This window comes from Microtus pennsylvanicus, chromosome 3 (assembly GCF_037038515.1).
Source record: "Microtus pennsylvanicus isolate mMicPen1 chromosome 3, mMicPen1.hap1, whole genome shotgun sequence".
In the NCBI taxonomy this organism is placed as follows: domain Eukaryota; kingdom Metazoa; phylum Chordata; class Mammalia; order Rodentia; family Cricetidae; genus Microtus; species Microtus pennsylvanicus.
Genome location: NC_134581.1, coordinates 1,697,408 through 1,713,359, shown reverse-complemented (window position 1 = coordinate 1,713,359; position 15,952 = coordinate 1,697,408). Strand labels below are relative to the sequence as shown.

General features: G+C 47.8%; 1 long non-coding RNA gene across 1 annotated transcript in view; it reads left to right on the top strand.

Annotated features, from left to right (window-relative positions):
* The first annotated feature begins 414 nt into the window (after window positions 1-414).
* LOC142845411 (uncharacterized) overlaps window positions 415-15,952 on the top strand; it is an 85,307-nt gene continuing 69,769 nt past the window's right edge. The window contains exons 1-2 of the long non-coding RNA XR_012909922.1: window positions 415-674; window positions 4,709-4,757. This is a non-coding gene — a long non-coding RNA (uncharacterized LOC142845411). The remainder of the gene's footprint in view (window positions 675-4,708; window positions 4,758-15,952) is intronic.

Below are 15,952 nucleotides of genomic sequence, written 5' to 3'. Positions count from 1 at the left end.
AGGGCGGAGGACAGTAAAGGCCGGCTGGTAGAATGAGAGAGCTTTCCCAGGTTCAGCGGCTGTGATCACCCGGCACTGCAGCTAAAGGGGCTGGTTGCACCCTGCGTGCTCCCCCGCCTTCCCTGTGTTCCCCGGCTTTTCCAGGAGGGAAGATGGGGTGCCCATAGCGGGTGGGGCGCGCCGGGCTGCCCAGCCGGGCGATCACGTGTCCCCCCCCCACTCTTCCCCTCCCCCGCTACTGCAGCGGGAGTTCCAATCAGAGCGCGCCAGGGGGCTCCTCCCGGGCAGGAACCACCGGGCTCAGCGGCGCGGGGTGGGCCGCCGTCACCTGACCGCCCGCCCCCGCCCCCCGCGAGTAAGGGGCGGTGGTAGCGTCTGCTCGGTTACAAATGGCCCCTCCCGCCCCGCTCGCCCGCTCGCTCGAGCTCGGCACGGACCCGCCCGGGACCGCTCCTCGCAGCAGATGCCTGGGTCCCACCGCCCTGCCGGGCGCCCGCTGTCCGGCCACTTCGAAGGGCACGCTCAGACACCCGGAGGTCCGGCTACCTCAGTGGGTGCATCGGGCACCCTGTGATCCGACCACAAGGCGAGGCGCTCTGGTCACTCGGGTGGGCGTGCTGGGCTTCTCTGCAGCGGAAGTCTGGACCACAGTGTGACTCCCCTTCTAGCAGTAGGTGAGTGCCCAGAGGGAGCGCAGGCGTGGGATGCTCCCCGACCGTGTGGGGACCCCGGGGTCCTCCGAAGCACCGGCGGATTTGATGTAATGACTAAGTCAAGCTTGCAGAGCGAGTCCGAAGTCGCTTGCCTTCTGGGCCTCTTTAGGAGTTTCCCCAGTCTCTGGTCTAGGAGAGAGCTATTTGCTTGGAAGAATTCTTGTCTTGAGATACTTGACAAAGGTTGAAAAGACACTCAGGTGGGAGCCGGTAGCTGCAGCTATCTGGCGCGGGTTGGGCACTGCCTGGGAGTCTAAATGTGGGGGGCGGGGGCCCTTGTGAAAATCAGCCCCAGATAGGGCGAAACCTCTGCGTCCGATCACTCTGTCCCAATACTAAGGAGAAAGGGAAACCGAGTGGTTCTAGCTGTTGCGTGCTGACCAGCCAACCCCCTCTGTAGGTTTCTGATCGACCCCTGTACTGCAGGTGATTTTGCCAAGGTGTGAGACTTGAAGGCACCTAGGAAATATTATTACTTTATGACTTTTGAGCAGAAAATACGTGTTAAAGTGTTGAATTGCGAGGAAAGATGTGAAAAAATCATTTAATTAGCCTTTATTTGTAAAGTTCTGGTTTTAAATGAAAAATAGCATCGGTGTAAGTATTTAAAATACTATTTTGCGACTGTACCTTTGGTTTTATGACTGGACTGGTTTCTTTTTCTTCTTAGAGAGTTGCATCCATATATTTCTTATAACCTTCATCCCTTCAAAATAGAAATAAATAAATACCAAGGTGTGTGTGTGTGAGAGAGAGAGAGAACAGGACTGGAGAAAGCGGTTCTGGGGAATAGAAGACAGCCTCCTTTGAGTACAGTGATGGCCAATTTAATTTGTCATATGCCACTGAAGGGAATGTCAAGCTGATAACACACAGACTGGAGAGAAAATGAAGTAGGAGTTGCCGGTGAAGGAAGAAATAGGCCCTAATCCAGTTACACTCAGGAAAGAACCAAAGGCTGAGTCCCTCCACACTGGGGCTTCAGTCTGTCTTGGTGGAGGTGGAGGGGTGGAGGGAGGCAGTTTGAGATGCAAGTGCTGAGAGAGAGAGTCAGGATTGGGAAAATGGGTGTGTCCAAAGACAGCTCTTGCCCATGTACTCCAGCTACACGGTCTGAAGGGTTCAGAGGTCTGCTGACTCATAAGGAGGCCAACACAGTTAGATTTTACTTTTAGACCTTAACCATACTTGTAAATTTTTTTTAAAAAAAATAAAACATATAATAACCCTTATCAGAGAACTCAGTCTCCTCACATCTCGACTCTGGGAGATTTTTCTCCTGGGATTTTATATTCACCCCCTTTATTTCAATGCCCGCCATGCATGTTGGTGCATACATCTCATTTGACTTGACACAAAGGTTTTCATCTCCACCGTGATATTAGATACAGTGACACCCTTAACCACACGATTATGACCAAGGTATTGTTGAACATATTGGAAAACTGGAATGTGGGCAATTTAGTTTCTTAACAGCAAAGATTCTCCTTGCCATTGCATTGCAAGACCAGAGAGCCCCACCCTGTTTCTGAGCCTCTGCATGCAGCCAGGGAAGGAGCCCTGCAATTGCAGTCGTGCAGGGCGAGGCACTGCCAGTCTTGGGTGTTGCCCGCACTGTGTGTTCACCCACATTCTAGGGGGAAGACTTTTACCCATGTACCGGGCTCCAAAGCCTGATATTTCTCCATCTCACCTGCCAGCTTGGAAGATACACTATTTATAATAACTTGGAAAGGCTGCTTTTGATGAAAAGACACAAAGTGAGAACTGTTTCCAAACTCTGGTCTGGGAGGCTGAAAGACACGATAGAAAAACAGACGGCCAAGGCTATATGGACCTCCTGATAAAAATTCCTTATTAAATAAAATAGGTTTTGGAGGGTTTTATTTTTTGTTTTGTCTGATGAGGCTTTCAGGTGATATATGGAATAAGCCAGCAGGGTATTAAGTCAAGAGCCTGGTATCTTCATGAGGACAGGAGGAAGAAATAAATGAGTGGACTGACCCTTTACTGCAAAGTCCGCCAAGCAGAACCAGGTCCAGCCAGGCCGCCTGACTAGAGGAAGACCACAAGATTTCAAATCTATAGGAAAGAAAGGGTTGCAAGCCCTTTGGAAAAAAAGGGCATTATGAATTCATAATTGCTAATCCCCATGGCCGCCCTCCTGCGCATCCTCTACCGCAGACAGCAGGGCTGACCAAGAGGAAGACCAAAGCTTTTCTACTTTCCTTAATTTTTTTCTGAAAGATGCCTGCCCACTTGGTTACCATCCATTCTTAAGGTAAATACATGATTTTAAGAGGAGAAAGAGATACTTCTCACCTGATTGCTAGAATGAGCTAGCACATCTCCAGATCTGGCTGGACCTGTTAGCACTTCTCTCAGCCATTACTCCGAGTGAAAATTGCATGTTCCTTTTTAAACTGATCATTCAAGTTCAGAGATGATGGAACTCCTTCTGTTCCCCAACACACACACCTTCACCCCCATTACATTATCTTACCTTCTCTTAAATCTACGAATCATACCTACAATCCCAGCACCTTGAAGGTGTTGAGTCACAGGAACAAACAATCATGGAAATTGCCTGTGACCGCAAGTCATTCTAAAATCAAAATGGCTTCAGTACTTCGGGACTCAGATTGGCAGGACCGCTCCAGCGCTCTCTCGGATGCTAGTGCCTTGGCAGCCATACTTGCAAGGTCTTCTCCTAAAACATCCAGTGGCACTGTCTACTTGCTCGCTACTGATTGCAGTGTGAGAAGGTTCCAGAATATTTACTGCCTTAAGTTCCCAGAGTAAATAGACACACACAGCATTGTATGAGGAACATTCCAGAACATCCCAGTGAAGCTAGTGATCTGACTGAATTACCACCTGGACTACTAAAGCACACCAACTAGTCTCATGTTTTACCCCAAGAGAAGCTGTTGTTAATGAGCACAGGTTTCTCAGGACACTGGAGAGGGTTGAAGGACAAAGGGGAGGGGGGCAATATCTGACTTGGAGCCAACCTTGAGAATCTCTCTTTTCCTCTGGGCATGTCACATCACACTTGTGATTTGTGAGACATTTGTTGAAAACCCAGTTTGCAAACCAATTGATTTCAGGGAATTTTAGATTTGTAACATCATTAGTTCTTGCATGTTTGAAAATGGATACATTTTTATTCTCTGTGTGTGTGTGCACACGTGCGCACGCGCGTGTGTGCATGTGTCATGTGTTTGAGAGAATGAAAAACAGTTTTGTGAACCCTGGAAACTGGGTGTGGTAGTGCATGCCTATGATCCCAGCACTCTTGAAAGACTGAAGAAGGAGGATCCATGTTCAAGGCTAAACCTTGTCTCAAAACAGACAAAACATAAAAGCCCCACCCAGGCCAGTGGTCCCCCACCCTAGCATTTGGAATTGCAGCCCTTTTCATTTTAAGAGGCATTAAATACTTGCACAGACATTTCTGCAGGATTCAAGAATGCGCTTCGCGTGCATTGTGCCGCATGCACATCCGTCCTACGCAGACTGAGTCTGCTGCTTGGGATTATTTGATTTTCATTTTGAGGAGACTCTGGGGTTCTCAGGGGCCTTTGTAGTTGTGTCTTTCCCGTCTGTGGCTACTAGATTCTGATTCTGTCTAGCTGGGCTATCTCCGGACTGTAAGGACGAGCGACGAATAAATATTGGTTTTCCTGTGAGCAAGGGAGGTTCCTCTCCCTCTCACTTTTTTCAGTGTGTCATTTTTTTAGGTTTCTAATTTGAAAGCAGTCCAGTTCTAGATGTTTGGAGTCAAAATTCTGTAACAAGTAGCCTCGCTCAGATGCAACTCAGAAGTCACCCGCTTTGGTCAAACGTCTGCCACTCACAGAATCTGCAGACAACTCTAACTGCTAATGCTCTGACCCACAGAATCTGCAGACAGCTCTAACTGCTAATGCTCTGACCCACAGAATCTGCAGACAGCTCTAACTGTTAATGCTCTGACCGTTTTGCTCTTGCAGGTGTTCTGACCTCCGACTGCTGCCCTCCTGCCTGAGCATAGTTCAAACTGTAAGTTCAACAAACCAAATAATTAAATATCGATAGTTTAAGAGATCCATACTGATTTTCCAGTCTGTCTACCTAAGATTCAGGAAGAGGGAAAGGGGGTGGAGACCATGGCTTGGGGGGGGGGCGGTATGCAACACGGGGACATTTTTTTATGACTTTCTGTGACTGACTAGGCCCTCACAACCCTTAGCTGTCTATCCTTTGCACCCTCCCTTGCTACATTGTAAGACCCTCCCTTGCTACATTGTAAGACGGTGTGAAGCTCTGGTCTCTGGGCAATACCGCCTTGATATTTCCCCAATGTCCTCTTTCTGGATGGCCCTGTATGTTCTAGTATCTTAGCTCGAGCAGATGGCTCCTCATATGTAGTTACCTCCAGACTCAGGAGCTGAATTCTTCGGGGTCAGATGAAATTCTGTGGTTAGCAACTTCCCCCCCTACACTAACCAAAATGCCGGCTCACAGCTGGTGAACACTACAGTCTTGGGGTGCTATACTAGTAGGTTATAAAATGCAATGTATTAAAGTACCCATAAAGAGGCTACAAGGCGCAAGAGTTTGCAGCTTTCCCCAGGGACTGGATCTGCCTTCTCCACCTTCTGGGTATCAGTGCATCCAAATGTGACTCTTTGAGCAACGGGGATCATCTGTGCTCTGAAGGGATCGGTGCTAGGAGAGACACACTCTCCCTCCTGCTTCACATGCCTTGACATGGAATTTTAAATATTTTTAAAAAAATCTTAGCATTTAATGCACTCTGTCAGTGAATGGGCTCGGAAGAGCTGGGTTTTTTTTTTTTTTAATAGAAAAGACATTTCTCTTATCTTCTCTCTTGTTTTTATGCCGTCCTGTGTCTGCCTCCTTGTCTAAAACACAAATTTCTGTTATCATTCAGTTCACTTAATACCACTTCCATTTTTTGTGTCTCTGCAGCTCATTGCTAGAACCGCTAATAGACTTTCAACACAAATAGTGTATTGATCACTGAAATCTCTTTCGAGCTTGACTGAATATACATAATGGGGTGTCAATCGGAGAAAAATCTCATAATAAATGGCAGGCGACTTATATTCATGAGAAAAATGTCTTGGGCAGCACACAAAATATCATGTCTACTGTAGCATGACAGCTACCTTCACTGGTCCCGGCCGGTCTCTGCCGCATGCATGGTGGGTGTTTAATCGCAAAGGCAGGGTTAGAATGCCGAGCTCCTGAATCTTTCCTTTCTTTGTTTGTGCGAGAGGCATTTTGTACACTCCACAGAGTATAAACATCTTCCAGAAGCACCGCCAGCAAGAAAGATCTTTTATACCTGAAGAATTCATAAATTGCAAACAAATCTGTTTAAGTTGATGTATATTTAAAATCAGCTACTGATTTATGCAGTCCATATTTTTAAAATTTTTACCATGTGTGTACCAGGGCATACACACACTGTATGCAAATATTTCCAATGCATGTATGGGAACACACAGTGTATTTAGAGAGAAGCCTGTTTTACATAAATTATTTTTAAGAGCAACCAAACAGAGGAATAGCCATGCACTAGGAAAACCACATTTTAATCCCCAACCCAACCCCCTTTCAGCTTGCTGTTGGATGATAACATGAAGGAATCTCATTTTTATAATTTTATATATGCAATCCTTTAGACTTACTTTTCCTGCCAGAAGTCTTGGATTATTTCTGCAAACCCAGTACCAGAGAGGCTGAGGCAGGTGGCTAGCTATGAGTTCAAGGCCAGACCGGGCTACAATGTGAGACCAGTGTCAAAACAGTTGAGTTACCAGGCTTGATGTCCCACACCGTTAGTCCAAGCACTTGGGAAGCAGAAGCAGGGGCTTCTTGATGAGTTCTAGGACAGTCTAGTCTACATAATGAGACCATGTCTCAAAACAAAGTGGTCAATCAGTCAATAAAACGGATGGAGATGGCTGGATCCCAGGAGCCGGCGTAGTCTACCTGGCAAAGGAAAGACCCTGTGTCAAGAAACAAGGAAGATGGTACCTGAGGACAACAGCTGGAGTTGGCCACCAGCCTCCACACTCACGTGCGCACACATGCATGTGTGTACCTGCACTTACAATTATTACTTCTCCTGCTGCGGATGATAGAGCCCGCTTTTCCCCGATGCTGATGTTCCCAGTGAGAAGGGACCTTCAGGGTGGTACCACCCTGGGGAATCATAGACACTTCTGGCAGAGTCCGGTTTCTTTACGTACTGACTTGGCAGCTACTAGCCAGCATAGAATCCTGCTCCTTGAGGGATCCTGGATGTCCATGGCATGAGGTGACACACTGCTTCTCCCCACGCAGTCTAAAATGTGCAGTCTTCCCCAGTCTGTTGGGCAAGTGCAGCCGTTAGGTTTGCCTCCTCTTCTCTAAGCAAATTAAACCAATGGCCTTTTGCGGTTTTTCGCCGGGCAGTGGTGGCACACACCTTTAATACCAGTACTCTGGAGGCAGAGGCAGGCGGATTTCTGTGAGTTCAAGGTCAGCCTGGTCTATAGGAGCTAGTTCTACAGGTCAGCCTCGTCTACAGGTCCCAAAGCTACAGAGAAACCCTGTCTCAAAAAATTTTTAAAAAAATGGGTTTAAAAAAAAATTACTTAGTGTGTGTGTTTACAGTTTTCTTGATGGAGCACATACCACCATGTGCTGTGGAGGTCAGAGGACAACCTGTGGGAGTCGATTCTCTCCTTCCACTGTATGAGCTCCAGGGATCCAGGGATCCGGCTCAGGTCATCATGGTTGAAGAGATGGCTCGGCAGGGAAGAGCACTTGCTGCATAGCCAGGCCCTGAGATCACATGCCAGCACAAAAGCTAGATGTGGCCGTCTGGGCACCTGTAACTTCAGCGCTCTGTGGACAGACAGGAGGACAAGTGAGGCTTGCTGACTGCCAGCCCAGCTCAGGTTCAGTGAGAGCCTCTCAAGGGACTGGGACCACGACAGAGTAGAACACCGGATGTCCTCTGACCTCCTTGTATATATGTATATATGTATGCACACACACACACACACACACACACACACTCACACACACTGGCCTCCTTGTATATACGTATGCACACACACACACACACACACACACACACACGCTGACCTCCTTGTATATATGTATGCACACACACACACGCTGACCTCCTTGTATATATGTATGCACACACATGTGCGTGCGCACACACACGCTGGCCTTCTTGTATAAATGTACGCACACACATGCATGCATACACACTGGCCTCCTTGTATATATGTATGCATGTATGCATACACATGTGCACATACACACTGGCCTCCTTGTATATATGTATATAAGTATATACGCACACTGACCTCCTTGTATGTATATATATATATATATGCATGTATGCACACACACACACGCTGATCTCCTTGTATATAAGTACATACGCACACTGACCTCCTTGTATGTATATATATATATATATATATATATATATATATATATATATGTATATGCATGTATGCACACACACACTGACCTCCTTGTATATGTGTGATGTGGGAGTGTCATATATCAATCTGTTGATTTCATTGGTTAAGTAATAAACAAACTGCTTGGGCTCATAGCTTAGAACATAGGTGGGTGGAGTAAACAGAATAGAATGCTGGGAGGAAGAGGAAGTGAGCTCAGAGACGCCATCCACTCCTCTCCTGGGCAGACACACGTGATGAAGCTCCGACCCAGGATGGACATAGGCTAGAATCTTCCCTGTAAGACCGGTGCTCACAGATTATTAGAGATGGGTTGATCGGGATATCAGAATTAGCCAGTAAGGACTAGAGCTAAAGGGCCAAGCAGTGTTTAAATGAATACAATTTGTGTGTTGTTATTTCGGGGCATAAGCTAGCCAGGCGACCGGGGTGCTGGGGACGCAGCCCCACCACTCCAATTACAACATATGTGTATACACACTTACACATACACTCTCTCTCTCTCACACACACACACCGGCCTCCTTGTATATAAGTACATACTCACACTGACCTTCTTGTATATGTGTATACACACTTACACACATACTGTCTCACACACACATTCACACACACACACACACACACCGGCCTCCTTGTGTATAAGTACATACTCACACTGACCTTCTTGTATATGTGTATACACACTTACACACACACATACACACACTCATTCACTCTCTCACACACTATCTCACATCTCTGCAGCTTTGGAGATGTGGTAAGCGCGGTGCATTGTGGTTTTCATGGTTTCCACCTCAGGTGATATTCATACTGATCATTGTGCCAATCGGGGCAAGTAAAACCACTGGGCATTGAGCTCCAACCTTCCCTTTCCATAGCAAGGTCTTGCATCTTTTTTCCCTGCTACTTTGATGAAATGTTTTTGACTCTTTTGTTTGTTTGGTTGGTTGGTCTTATGTTCTTGGCTAGCAAATGGGTTGGGTGCAAAGTTGCCTGAGAAAGTGGATTACCGGAAAGCTGGTATTTAGAGATCCAGGGACATGTATTATGGGAAGGCTGCCCTTACCAGCAAATGGTGACTATAAAATATACCTGATGAATAATCTATACATATTCTTTTGTATGTCAACAACTTGGTTCCAGTTAAAAACTGTGTAGGGCATGTGTGACTTTTCAGAGTCAGTCAGTTACATAGCTTATGCTTGGAGACTATCTGGTAAGGCTTTAATGGAAGGTAAGCTTAAACTCAGTTGTAAGAACCAGCCTCGTGAATTTTAGCCAGCAGAAAAGTACATATTGTGAAAGTTGGAAAACTGGGGCTTCTTGGACGTCAGCGATGAAGGAGAAAATTAAATCCTTAGAGAAAAGAAAATTGGAAAGGAAAAGTATCCCTAAAGGATGTGGGTAGGAAACCTGCATTTGTAGATCCCGTTTGTCTTGAATGTTGGGTGGTTTACAGATACATCACACTGGAGTGGGCTAGAAGAGAATTATACGATCTTGCCTTGGGCCTGTTAGTGCAGGCTCTACCACTGGACCCCACCTTTGCTCACACGACCCATTTTCTCATTGGAAGAACATTAAAGTAGCTCTTGGCTATAACTACCCAGTTTGGCGATATAAAAATGTAGTCTGCTTAAATAGATTACGTTCTTGCCAGTTTTTAACGTACTCTTGGGCTGAGGCTACTCAAAGATAAACAGAACAAATCTGGTGGAGTTAAAAAAAAAACAGCTTCTACACTCTATCAATTTTTTAGTAAAACTTTCACATCGTTTAAAAATATATTCAAAGGCCAGGCAGACAGCTCAGTCAGTTGAGTAGCAATCTGAGTTAAATACCTAGAACCCATGTTAAAAAAAGAAAAGGGGCGGGGGCAGGTGTGACGGTAGACAACACTTGTAATCTCAGCATTAAGAACGCAGAGACACGAGCATCCCGGTCTCTTACTTTCCAGCCAGCCTAGCTAAACAAGTAAGAGACCCTGTCTCAGAAAACAGGGACTGAGCAACAACTCCCGAGATTGTTCCCTGGCCTCACACATACGTGTATGCATGCAGGACTGTGCACACATACACGCACACACACGCGCACACACACACATGCACAGTGCTGAAAAGCAGCAGAATGTACAGCTGTTTCACAAACATGACGTCACTACACCTAGAGTTTGTGCTGTGTGGCTGCAGAGAAGTTAAGGAAGATCTAAAAGTCCTTGTGTTTTCGTTTCAACCTAATTGTGTTTTTAGCCGTCTAAGCTCAGTGCGTGTAGAGTTACGACCACGAAATAAAAGGGCAGCCGAGACTAGTTCTCACCATCATGCCTGTGAGACCAAGGGTAACACAGTGAACAAGGATGATGGTTTGCTTTTTAAAATACTTGCAAGGTTGGCTTTTATTCCGCTTTAATAAAGAATGCATTTGGGTAAAGCAAATTTTTGGTGTATGCAGTAATGTGGTTATCAGCAGGGTAATCTGGTGTAAATGACTTTTAATAATTTAGCTTTCTGTTTAATAAAAAGTTTATTTTTAGGTTTAATTGCTTGCTAGGGGGAAATTGAGAGAAATTTGCTTAGGGCATGTAACTGAGCATGAGGCAAGTTGGCTTCACCAAGGAAGTACTGTAACTGAACAGCTTCTCACGCATCTCCACGTGTCTCTCCAACCTCTGGACCACCGTGAGAGCAATGACAGTCAGTGGGAATTTATATCATGCTTATTAATATATGTGCACTATATAGGTATAGAAAACACCGTAAGTACTCAGTAAGTGAATTGATACTTAAATATATACGCCATTTCAAATGAGCCAAAGCCATTTCTGTTTAACCGAAGCCTGATACTTAGACACGACTAGATGTTGTATAAAATAAGAAAACAGGCGTGTTGATTTCCACCACTTAGTTTTGTATGAGGCACACACTATATTAAGTGATTTTCTCTAGGACTGGGGAAATGGCTCCGTAGGTAAAGCATTTGCAGAGCGAGTGTGAGGACCTGAGTTCTGGTCCCCAGCTCCTGTGTCAACTGGACGTGGTAGCGTCTGTCATTGCAGTGCTCTTGTGGTGAAACGGGAGGAGAAAATGGGAGAATCCTCAGACACGAGAGCCTGCTGGACTGTGGAGGGTAGGGGGAGGGTACGGGGCCTGCCTCAGGCAAGGAAGGGAGGAGGGCGAGCACCCAAGGCTGTCCTTAGACCTTCACATGTCCTTAGACCACGTGTGCCATGGTGTATCTACATGCGTCTACATGTCATGCACGTACATGCACACACATGCACACACGCACGCACACACATGCACACACGCACGCACACACATGCATGCACAGACACACACAGGCACACATGCATGCACACACATGCACATGCACACACACGCACGCACAGATACACACATGCACACACGCACGCACACACATGCATGCACAGACACACACAGGCACACATGCACACATACATGCACACACATGCACACACGCACACACACACCTGCATGCACAGACACACACAGGCACACATGCATGCACACACATGCACATGCACACACACGCACGCACAGATACACACATGCACACACGCACGCACATGCACACGCACATACACACACGCACACCCACGCACACACACAGAGATTTTATTTTTTTAAAAGCTACTTTCTCATCGCTAGGCAGATCAATCGTAGCCTCGCCAAAACTGGTGAGTTTGCTTATTGTTTGTTTGATGCGGGAAGGAAGCTTTTAAGGAGCGAGATTCTTATATTTAAAAAAAAAATCAAAAATCTGCAAAATCAACAAATACTACTTTCAGCTTCAGTTTCCTCCTTTGTCTTGCTGTGCCTCTGGTCCCCTTCAGACCGTGTGATGGCCACAGTAGTGTGACAGTTAGACGTGCAAACCCAGCGGAAGAGGAACTGGGTTTGGATCCCCCGAGTAGGTGGATGCCTTGTCTGTGAATTCTGTCCCCAGGGATTTGAACATCCAATGTCAGAGCCAGTGTGATTCTCAGCCAAGGCAGCCACACACTCTTCAAGTCCCTCATCTGATTGGTGGATTTCCCTTGGTGCTTGGGATGGAACCTATGCCTTGCTCATGCCTACCTCTGAGCTCCACCCGAGACCGGGTGATTTTTCTCCTCTCTGGATGCCTGAGCTGTTCTGCAAAACCCTGTAAAACCACCTTTCCCTCTTATTCTCGCAAAATGAAAGCTCACAAAGTTCAAAATAAGATTTTAAGATGTGAAACCTACACAGATCGCGTGACTGGGCTCTTGCGTTTGGATACAATCCCTGGACATCATCCTCCGTGAGGCACCAGCTTCTGCAGGTGCTCTCAGCAAATGTGCACAGAACTAGACTGCCTTAAATCAGGCAGACGGACAAACCTCTGGGGCTGGGATTTAAACTGACAGAAAAATAAAAACAAAACAGCACATGGTGAGGATTTAAAGCAGTGACCGCTGACGCCTCTCTGGCATCAGGGAAATGGGCCACATGCTGGTATTCTCTTTTTTTTCCTTCTGTAGTCCCCAAAAGATGCCACTGAAAGCGACTACAGCGACTGAACCTTCTTAGCCTTACCAGCTCTGAGCATGAGCTTATGGGGTTCCACACCGTCAGCAGCTGTGTCAACCGGGGAACTCTCCGCAGTGAGGGACACATTCCCTATCGAACAACTGCTTAGAGCTGGAAAAAGAAACTGTCCAGTGTGGCTAAGAAACCGAATGTGTTACCTTACAAGTTTTAAAATGTCGCATGTGGCTACATATTGGTCCATCCCGCTTTGGCAGCTGATGGACCCTTGTCGGTTCTGCGGGAAAATCCTTAATGCTCTGTAAACAACCATGGTGGTGGTGAAGGCTCAGGCTTGGTCTGGGAGGATCAAGTCCTCTTAAGAACCGGGGTATGACGCCACTGTTTCCCTCTGGAGATTCTGGGTTATCTCAACTTCTGCGGATCTTGGCTGATTCGCTTGGCTTTGGGGGAACTTCTGAAATGCTCACAGAATTCTGGCTTTGGCAGAAGAGCTTAGTGGCAGAACCTCTGGATTCGCCCTTCCAGATTCTTCCCAGCCTTTTCATCCTTCTTTTGGTATGGCACTTGGTCCAGCCCCTGGACTGTGAAAAAACATTTCTTGAACCCAACATAGTGCACGCAAGACCAGCTAACAGGCTGAGATAGTTCATTCACACACTGACACACTGCTTCGGAGAGCCATTGCCTCTCTTCCCCACCCATGACTGTCACCACCGAGTTGACCATGAAGGCCCCAGAGCTTGCTAGAGATACAAGCATCTTCAGGCAAGCTGGCTTTTCCCAGTGGATCCTGGTTTTGTCCCCGGACAGACATGAGGGGAGGGAAAGTGGGTAGCGGAACCACATGGCTGTCCTGCCCAGAGTGACCCCGTGCTACCCAGAATACACTGGGCACTCAGGTCTGTATAAGTGCAGAGGATAGAGCTTCACACTCTCCTTAGGACTCGCACACCCAGCCCCACATCTCATTTACAGAATTAGAGCCTTCCCCTTAGGTCTGTCTTCAGAAGCACCATCAGTTGCAGAGAGAATCAGAATCTTAGAAAAGATGCTGGATTCTGGCTGCTAGAGGTTCCTTCCCTCGGTTCTTCTGTGCAGCCGAGTTTGGGGTGTTCGGGAAACATTTCAGCGAGGTGTAAGGCCCATCAGCATTTTTTAGGAACCTGCATCCGCATGACACTACGTTTGAGTGTCCCTTGCCTGGTCACCTGTCGCCTCCCTTTGTAATCATGTCTGCTCCGCCCACTGGGCAGGCTCCCCTGGGTCTCTCTCCCTGGTTCCCGGTTCCCCAAGCAGACTGGAGTACTCAGCAGCACACATGCACCGGTCTCCTCCCAGGAGTCTGGATGCAGGCCTCCCTCCGCCGGTCCTTGGATGCCCCCACCCTGTGTTCTCCGTGATGCCTGTTCCTCACCCAGCTCTGCCTCTGGCTTCCCTCAGGCTGGAGCTATCTCGTGTGGGCTGTTTCCATTGCTTCTCCGGCTCTCGGCCTCCTTAATGGTCTCTGACTCAGGTTGCCCTTCCCCAGCTGCCATAGTACCCTCTAAAACTGCTTCTCACTGAGAAAAGGGCAGCACCGGCCTCCCTCATCTGCCCTAGGCCAGCCTGCACTGTGACCTGCTGCCACCGTGGTCCCTGCTCCTCAGTGCCATGCCCAGCCAGCCACTAAGGGTCTCCCCGTGCGAGCTCACTGCCCAGTCTGGTTAGCCGACCACTCCACAGGCTTCCTCAGATGGCTTTGCCCAGACGACCTACACCCCCTCCTTTGGGCTTTTTGCTCAGCAGTCTTGTTGATAGCTAGAGCTCTAGGGCCATCCCAGCCAGCACCCAGCTGCACCTTTCCCTCCCCCCCAGACAGGATGCTTGCAGAGACACGGTCACACTCTGACAATGCCGAAGTAGTATGGCTTCTAAGTGCTCCTGAGTAGTTGTTCTAGGCAGCGAGGGAGGCCTTTGGTTTTCCCTTGCATATGAGTGTACTTCTACCACCACTCATGGGCTCTTTCTCTCATATATATATATATATATATATATATATATATATATATATGTATATATATATATATGTATATATACACACACACGTGCGCACACACACATATATATGTATGCATGTATGTGTACTCAGTTTTGTAGTCACAGCCTGCTGGGGTTTACCACCATTCCCCTCTGTCCCACTGAGACTGAGCGAGGTGAGGGAACTGTCAGATATATGTCACATGTATGTCCTATGTGCATATCATCCCACCCCGCCCACTGTCACCTCCCCCCTCTGTTATCCTAGCTGCTCACTGACCCTGTATCCACAAAGTGGCTTCCTGTGCCACAATGAATCTTTTGGAAAACCCAGTCCATCCCCCCACATTCTTCTATCACAAAGTAATGCCCGAGGGCAGACATAAGGAGCAAAGGCCAGTCCGTCTCAGTTCCCTAGCTCCAGGATGGCCAGATGGAAGCCAGCCCAGGGCGAACCTTCCTAGCTGAACCTGGGGAGCTCCCATGTCAGTCAGGTACTCCTGCTGCTTTGAGGGTGACCTCAGATGTCTGATCCAGGCTATCAAAGTCGCCTGAGTCCACCCGAGGGCAGTCCTTGGGAAATCTGGACAGATGCGGGAAGATGCAGGCAGTGGCCCTGCTTTCGGGTGCCTTCGGTTGAAGAGAGCAGAAGCTGGGGTGCTGAGGGCTTCATCCTGCCAGTCGGGTGGGAGTCGGTCCTGGAAGGGGAGAAGGAGGCAGAGTAGGCGACCACAGCATTAGAAGCCAAGAGGTGCCTATCAGGGCAAGTCTGGGGGAGTGCGGAAGGCAGGGTTCACCAAGCACTCCAAGTCCCTCAGCATAGGATGGAAATGGAGGAAGGCGGTGCAGCCAGGAGTGCCAGCTTTGGGTCTGACTTGCTCTTCTGGGCCTTTCTGTTCTGTTTCCACATGGATTCCAGCTGCCTGCCTCAGCCTCCCTGACTGGCTGGGCTGGCAGAGCTTCTCCTGGTATGATCACTGACAAGTATTACTTCTGTGTCCGTGGTAGGTGCCTGTCCACTGAGGTCATTGCAAGTCTGAGGGGCAGAGTCAGTGCTGACAGGCCTCCTCACCTTGCTCACCAGCAGGGCGGCGGGAAGTGGTGGTAAATCCCAGCAGGCCATGACTACAGAATTGAGTAGAATATTTCTACATGCCTGTCACTGGGAAGCTGCGGGGTAGGGAGT